At 41.9% G+C, this 8,441-nt stretch overlaps 1 pseudogene; it reads right to left on the bottom strand.

Moving 5' to 3' along the window:
* Positions 1 to 1,679: 1,679 nt before the first annotated feature.
* Positions 1,680 to 1,796, bottom strand: LOC136656760 (5S ribosomal RNA; annotated as a pseudogene).
* Positions 1,797 to 8,441: the final 6,645 nt, after the last annotated feature.

Raw genomic sequence — 8,441 nt, 5'->3', positions numbered from 1 at the left:
CTTAACTATCGTACTATTTTCAGTATGGATTCAGAACCTGATGAAGTTAGGTCAATGAGATGGAATAAGCCATGGAGCAGAAACAGGAAGGATTTCAACTACTATATGTTGATTGTTATCATGTGGTGCACCATTCATGTCCAACAACTCACCATGCAGATTGGGTAAGTTTCACTCCATTCAGACAGAATTGCTTTGGGGTTGTTTGTTTCTTTGCAGTGGTTAAATTTTCTTAGGGCATAGGGCATGTGCTGCATCCTGCAGTTGGGGGGCAGTCACGGAGGCCTCCTCAAGGTAAGGCAATATTTGTTCCCTTATCTCAGAGTTGCATTGCCCTTACCTCGGTGCTAGAAAATTGATAAGGAGTGCGCCCTTAAATCTACTCAGGGGCCAAACCTATTCAACTTTCCAATGTTGATGCAGCTGTGCCAGTGGGGTATGGGATGGGGAGGTAGTCACAGAGATTAGGGAACGTTAGGGATTAGGGAACGTTTACTTCAAGGCTACATTGCGGCTGCATCTATGCAGGAAAATTGGATAGGATTGGGCCCACAATGTTGGTCAAAGCCTAAGGATTATGATAACAGAACATGCATTCCACTGGCGTAACCTATGGCTGTCACAAATGTAACCATGCCGGTGTGCGAGGCCTGGCTGCCACAAGCAGCAAGTGGCCAGGTCCACGCTCTGATGGATTTGAGGATGCTTGCCGGAGAAGTTAAGGCCATGCAGGAAGTGAAATGGGATGGGGGAGGATGGGGAAGAGTAGATCAGGCCCAGGAGTAGGGGGGTGGCACACGTCGAATCCTAACCCCATTCCTGAGCCTAATCCTCATTTACAGATCAATTTAGACTTGTGCCACCTTTCAAGCAACCAGGCCCACACACACTTATCCTGGGGGAGGTCTCTGGAGGCTGAAACTCTCCTGCAGAATTGAGTGTCTCTCTCTTGCTCTCTCTCGCTCTTGCTCTTTTCTTGCAATGCACTATTTTATATTTTAGTGTTTTATTTTTAAATTTTTTCCCCAGTATTTGCACAAGAATACTGAGTGAAATCATGCTCTTTGGATGTTCTGGTATAATGCAACTTTTGCACAAAGCAAAATACTAAAAAAAAGTATTTTGAAAGAAATCAAAGCTTTCAGTATGGCTATTGCACAATAAGTTTGCAATAGGTTTGGCTATTGCACAGTTTTTCCTATTCAAAAATTCCTATTCCTATTCAGACAGTATTAGGTTTCATTCTCCATTGGTTTAATGGTCAGTGATTTCCAAACCCTGTCCCTGTTTTATTTCTTCTTTTTAATGGATCCTTGAAAAGGGTTCAAAAATTTGTTGCTTATACAGGTATCCACAGGGGTTCTAGAATAATGAAATCTGTGGTCTGACCTCCTTTTTGAGATGTGGGAATGTCGTGTCCGGGAGATTCTCTGTGGGTCCTCCTGTGGGTTCAAATACCACAGTGGGTTAAAGCAGTGTATTTCAAATCCATGGATAAAGAAGACATACTGTATATACACTTAACTTGTAGATATGTAAGTTTTGCTTACATATTTTGAAAGCTGTTGAAAGTGACCGACATGTGCGAAATGCCAAGGCTGAATAAAAATGAAAACATAGCAAGTATTTTTCTGACAACAAATGGTTGGCAACCTTCAGTCTCAAAAGAATATGGTATAAGCCTACAGCACCTGGTATTCCTAGGCGGTCTCCCATCCAAGTACTAACCAGGCCTGACCCTGCTTAGCTTCCAAGATCAGACAAGATCGGGCATGTGCAGGGTAACAGTTGTTGCAACAAAACTGTTCTATTGCTTTTTTTTTTTTTAAGATCATACTTTCCTGACAAATTGTGATTGTAAATCAGAAAGTCAATGAAAGTATTTTGTGGGTAAGAGTAAAGGTGATGCTTGAGTGTGCCAAACCTCAGTTCCAAAACACAGCCTCCCGGTCTTAATAGTATGTATATTGTAAGAAAGTGGATGGTGATATTTTATAATGAAGACATGATTTATAAGCCAGACCTGACACCCTGAAAGTATTGATAAATTACCCTGATCCATCACTTTGGTGCTCACTTTTCAGAAGTCCACATATGATATATTTAGTTCTAGGAAAATATGGAGGTGGATCAAAAGGCCCAGGTTTTAATTTTTTTCTTGACATAATATATATTATCCAAGGGCTTATTAATCACAATGGGGTGCCATGAAAACCAGTCAGCCTGAACTGAAGATTTGGTTTCTAGGTGCAAAAGTTCTAAAAACTCTTAAACTGCAATCTTATACACACTTCCCTAAGAATAAGCCCCATTAAACACAATTGGACTTGCATCTGAGAAGATATGCTTAGGATTGTGCTGCTATTGATTCCTGAATGTGAGTTTGTATAAAACGGGCATGTGAACCGTACAAATGTTAACTGGTTCAATAGTCATTCTCTCACCTTGGGGAATTCCAAAAACTGTAGACTTCTGAAGTTACTAAGTATCTTTAGCAGAGAATCTCAGCATGCTATCTCCCATAACTCTTTGGAGAGATGTCAATAGTAGACACCTAGGGTATGTTCTGTAGAACTGCTCCTCTCCTAGTACAAACATACCAGGTGTATCATTTATTTGTCCTGTTTTTTTCTGATAGATACCACAAGAGTGATCTTAAGGATGAGTTAGGAACTATAGCAGGTCAGTGTTTCATTACATTCTTTTAATCATTTCCCTAAAGTCCACTCTTATCAGTAACAACTGCGCTCAGCTTCTCTGACCAAGGTGTTAGGAGAGGAATGGATGTCTTCTGCTATAAAAATAACACCCAAGGTGGTTCTCAAACTTTTAGCACCAGGACCCACTTAGAATGACAATCTGGGTCCAGGTACAAATTACCCCCTTTACCCCTCTCTCCTAGACCCTGCCTCTAGGATCGATGCTGAGAGGAGGAGTTGGGAGGTTGGGTCTGCTGCAGAGTTGCTTAAGTATGTGATTGGCTTTCAATAAAGGTGGCTCAAATTATCTTTGAAGCAACTTTCCTCTAGAGCAGTGTTTCTCAACCAGTGGTAAGGGGGGTACTTGAGATGGCATCTGATGGTACTTGCAGGACCACTGGACACCTGCTAGCCGGCAGCAAGACCAGGAACACGACACAACAAACCGTTGTAGGAGGCTCGGCTTGGAGGAAAGAGCTCCAAAATGTGGTTTTTGGCACTAAAAAAAAGCCCCCCTATCCATCCTGAGTGGTGTTGGTTGTGTTGCATCTGGCCTCCAACCCAGAAGAAATGATGTCATTACCAGTTGCTTCCAAAGATACTTCCGATAAGTGGACCATGTGAAGTGGTATGGCGGGGGACAAACATTGAGAAACACTGCTCTAGAGTGTGTACTGCTCTAGAGTGTGTGGGCAATGAGTTTGTCATGTAATGTAAAAAGAAATCAACAGCCCTGAGCATTGCACTTTCTGTCCCCTTCAACCTTAACAGTAAGCTAGTCATTATTTTCTTCTAAAGGGAACATATTTTTGTGCGTGTGTTGTTTTCATTGTTCATATGTTTACATTTTTGCCTCTTCCATTAAGAGAATTTGACCTACATTGCCAGCTCTGAGATATTCTTGTGTTCTAAAATAAAGTTGTAGAAAACCTCGCTTGACATGGAGAGATGCTAAATGACCTTGAAAGTTTTTCCCCCCGCTCTATGTTGGTTTCATCTTGTGCCACTTAGATCAGGATAGTCAGGAGAAAGCATTTTCAAATGCAAATGGATTGGAAGCATCGCACTGACATTTTTTCTGATTGGATAATACCATGTTTATTATAACAGTGTCTGTGCCAACAAACATGATTTGAGAAAGAAAATTGAGCATGTCTGCAGTGGAACAGTAGAAAGAGTAGAATTTAAAGGATCAGAACCAGCCTCAGGGCTCAAATGAGGCATGCACCCATAGCCACCACCAGACTCTGCTAGCCAACCACCAAGCCCAATGCCATTACTCTCTGTACTGTGAGAGTCATTTTGTTTTTGCCCTCTCTGTTCTCTCCAACATGGGCTTCTTCCAGCAGAAGTTTCTGGGGCTTCTTCCAGCAGGAGTTTCTGGAGAAAGTCCATTCACTGGGCAAAAGCTCCAACCTGATGGTGGGAGGAGATGATGATGGAGTTCAGCGATGTCTCTCTGTTGCTGACACTGAAAGTGAAGGAATATGTGCAGCAGTTGTTGTCCACTGCTACCAGGGGCCTGGCAAGCTTAATGCACGAGGGTGGATGGTAACAGTAGAGGCTCCTTCAGTGTAAATTATTTTATTAATTCATTTTCCACATTTTTATACCACCCTTCCTCCAATGTGCTCAGAGTTCCTGAGGTGCAGGGTTCGGGGTACATGGTTCTTTCCCTTGCTTTGTCCTCACAATGACCCTTTGAGGTAGGTGAGGCTGAGAGATAGTGACCAACCCAGGCACTAGAGAAGCTGTAAGTAAAGAAATTTTGTTCTCACCTACTCCGCTACTCCCTGTGGGCTCCAGTGGGCCTACTTGGTTCACTCAATTTTGTGCACCGTATTTTGCTGGTATGAATCCAAAAGGTCTGATAGGTGTTGGACCTGAGCCAGGGGGCACAGAATGTTGGGAACCACAAAACCACCGCATGCTCCACCACAAAACCATTCCCAGCCTGTCCCTGCACAGTCAGTAATGAGCCATCTACTGTTGGAGCAGCTTGTGTGACAGCAGGACCAGGCTTACACTGATGGATTGCAAGATCTGTGAGCATGAGGTCCTGATAGGACCGGGCCATAAAATTCTTGACTCTGAATGTTGAATCATTCCTTTCTGGGGTAACTCCAGACTAGTTGCAATCATGTATTATATATAGACGTGGTCTCCAAACTATGGCCTGGAGGCCAAATGTGCCCCCCCCCCACAACATTTTATCCAGCACACAGCAACCTGTTTTTATTGTCAGTGCTAATGTTTGACATTTTTATTCATTATTTATCATTTCTCTATTTAAATATGGTATTGTTTCTTTGTAATTGTCACATTCCTCTTTGGTTCTGAATCATATCATGCCGATTTCAAAAAAGATCCAAGTGAAACTTATTTATTCATTTCAATTTAACTCATTCATTTATAAAACTGATTGTTTTTTCTCGGCACGTGAAAATGTGTAAAATATACAATGTGGCCTTCATCCTGAAAAGTTTGGAGACCCCTGATATACAGGGAGCTGCCTTGCGGGCAAAATGGAGACTTCAGCCTAGTGCCCAAAGTTGTTGATCTCCTCCTAGCTCATGTAGGAAGATGATAGCCCATGTCACCAATAAAGTAGCACTTGCTCTTACTCTCAAGTACTTATGGGACCCAATTAAATGTGCTATTTTGACATTTGATGGCCCGCACAAACTGGGACTTGCATATCTGAGGAAGCACCTCACCCTCATAACCCTTCTGGGCCCTAACTGAGATCAGGAGGGAGGGACCCTCTTCCACATCTCTTCACTAAAATAAGTGAGATAACTTGTGCATGGAGAGGGAAGAGACTTTTCTGTTGCAGCCTTGAAGCCGTTGAATCAGTTCTTTAAGGAGGTTTGTCAAAGTACCTCCACATCAAAGCCCACCTTTTATATTTAGCTCTTGGGAAAAGAATGTTGCTTTTAGATTATTTTTGTCTTTGCTGCTCCCTTAATTATTTTACATTTTCCCCCATGGCATTTATTATATTTCTACATTTTAATTTGTGTTTTTGTCTGACATTATTTTATCCATTTTGTGAGTCATCTTGTACTTTGGAGGCGGGGATGCTGTTCACCCTGAAATAAATAGCAAAGGGACAGCTTCTCTGGGCTTGTCAGTAATTGCATTTCTGTGTGTTTAGTTCACCTCTTTCTGAGATTTATCATCTGACTTTCTACTGCTTTTTTCAGAAGTCCAAAGAAGTAACGTCTTTTCTTCCTGCATATATTTCTTGTATGTCCCTACCATTTATTGGCATTGCGGCACTCAAACTGGGCACTGGCCGGGGGCTTACATCTATCAGAGTGGTCAATTGGCTGGGCTGGACTGGACTGAGCACTGAATTAAATGCTCAACATGGAATCAAATACCAATACTGCATGCAGCTCAGTGGTGTCGCTAGGAGGGTGCAGGGGGTGTGGGCCACACCGGGTGACGCGCACGGGGGGTGGCACACACATTGTGGTGGTTAGGAGTAACCCCATCATATTATATACTGTTGGATGCAGAATTTCAAGTGGAATGCAATGCAAAAAAAAACAGTGAAATAGCTCCTTTCTATCAAAAGTTATGGGCAAAAAACTGGAGAACAAAAAATGCATGGATCCCTATGGAAAGTGAAAGTGAGCCATACTGCGCATTTACTCGCAAGGAGGCAAACTTGCCTTAGTCTGTCAGAAAGGGCAGGCTGAGGGAGGGGGGCGGGGCCTGAGGTGGCTGAGTAGCCATGTTTTTCTGAGCTCCTGGAAAGCTATTGGAAAGCACGCTATTTCTTCCCAGAATCACGGGTCTGATGAGATCCGAGGATCAGTGGTCAGGAGAAGCCTTGATCCTACAGATGGTGTACGGTTTCAGAGAAGAAGGGTGCAGCCACGGACTGTTTTTTCTCCAAGGAAACCGAGCCATCGATGTCAGTGATGGTGAGGATTCAGTGTTGAAATTAAGCCAAAGGCTCCAAGCAGGGAAGGAAGTTGAAAGAATCAAGTGAGTGTTGTTCCGTTGTGTGTGTCTGGCAATAATTGACTAATTGACTGCCTGATTAAGCTTTTGCCCGAGAGAAGAAGAAGGAGGGGCAGGCTTTCCCCCTCCTGGGAGAAGAGGAAGGAGGGGGAGGCTTTCTCTGCTTATTTGTTTGTTGATGTGAGAAGAAAATTTGGAGGAGATCTGCCAAGCTTGTTATGGAAATATGAGTGCATAACTCTAACTTTATAAATCTACAATTTGTTGGATTACAAATTAACCATCTTGGAATACAATTATTGTTGTGGAGTGTTCAGTTTCGTTTCCCTGTGGACAGCTTGTGGAGTACCTGTGGAGAGCGGCTGGAGACCTGCATTTTTTTTGTTTTACGAAAGTGGTTGATTGTTTACATTCCTTTGGTTATCGCTTGGGAAAGAATGTGGTTGACATAGAAACAAATAGAAATAACAGAAATAAGATATAAACAACAGAAATAAGAACATCAGGGACATCTAGTGGACTAAAAAAAGATACTACAAGGACAAGAACAGGACTTGACAAGTGAAGTAAGAAGAAAGAAGATATAAGAAGGAAGAAAAAGGATGTCAGGAAAAGAGCGAAAGTTAGGAGCTCTTCTGCTCTGGTGTCCAGCTTGGGAAAACTAACACAAGAGTAACTGAATGGGTAAGAATGGAAGCAGATAATACAAGACAATATAGAGAAATTAGTGGCAATGGAACAGCAACAAAAAAATCAGTATCTGTGGGTTCGAGCTAGTTTGGATGCATTAACTACACAACTAAATGATCTTAGTGTGCAACTCAAAGATGTTATATCACATGAGATCACATGAGAAAAAAAAAGGATTATGGAAAAAGTATTGGAAATGGGAAAGCAACAAGCAAATCGATATTTACAAATCCAAATTAGCCTGGAAATCTTAATTCAACAGACAAATGAGTCTAATATGCAACAAACAGGAGAGGATCAACAAAAGAACAAAGAAATGGAAGATAAATCCAAAACACTGGAGACAGGACAAAACAAACAATTGGAAGAGACAATGTTAATGGAGATAGCTTGGAAGATAAAGACTCAAAAGTCACTAGACCAGAAAGGAGAAGAAATACTTCAACTAATTGATGCAGATTGATTGATCAAGTGAAGGAAGAAAAAATACTTCAACCAACTGACATACATAGATTGGAATGATCAAGTGAAGGAGATGATTCATCGAGATGTTGATTTATCAAGAAGAGCAAGTACATTAAACTGTGATTTGTTAAGAGGAACGCATGTGAAATTTATTACGAGAAAAAAAAGATGGAAAGTTGAAGTCTAAAGAAGAGATTTGGCAGACCTGTGGATATTTATGTTGGAGACAAGGGACTGGATAAAAAGAAAGACAGTACTGTGTTAATTTTGTATGTTAGAAATTAAAGCTTATTAGATGTCAATGAGAATTTATATAAGCTTTATAGGTGATATAGGAACTCGGTGTTCTGGATGTTTGGGGGTGATGTAATGATGTAATCACATTCCAGGGAATGTGACCTTCCCTGCTATTGCATTGCTTTTAATGTAAACAATCTGCCTCTGGACCACCTCCATTTGGCAGTCTTTGGCCCAGTCCAGTCCAATCATTTCATTGGTGAGAGGGCAAGTCATCTGATTCTGAAGTGGGCCAAAGATAGCCAAAAGGAAGTGGTGTCACTCCCTTAGGGTGACACCCGGTGCAGCCTGCACCCACCACATCCCCTAGTGACA

The sequence above is a fragment of the Tiliqua scincoides genome, chromosome 6, assembly GCF_035046505.1.
Source record: "Tiliqua scincoides isolate rTilSci1 chromosome 6, rTilSci1.hap2, whole genome shotgun sequence".
Lineage (NCBI taxonomy): Eukaryota > Metazoa > Chordata > Lepidosauria > Squamata > Scincidae > Tiliqua > Tiliqua scincoides.
This window is presented reverse-complemented; position numbering and strand designations above follow the sequence as displayed.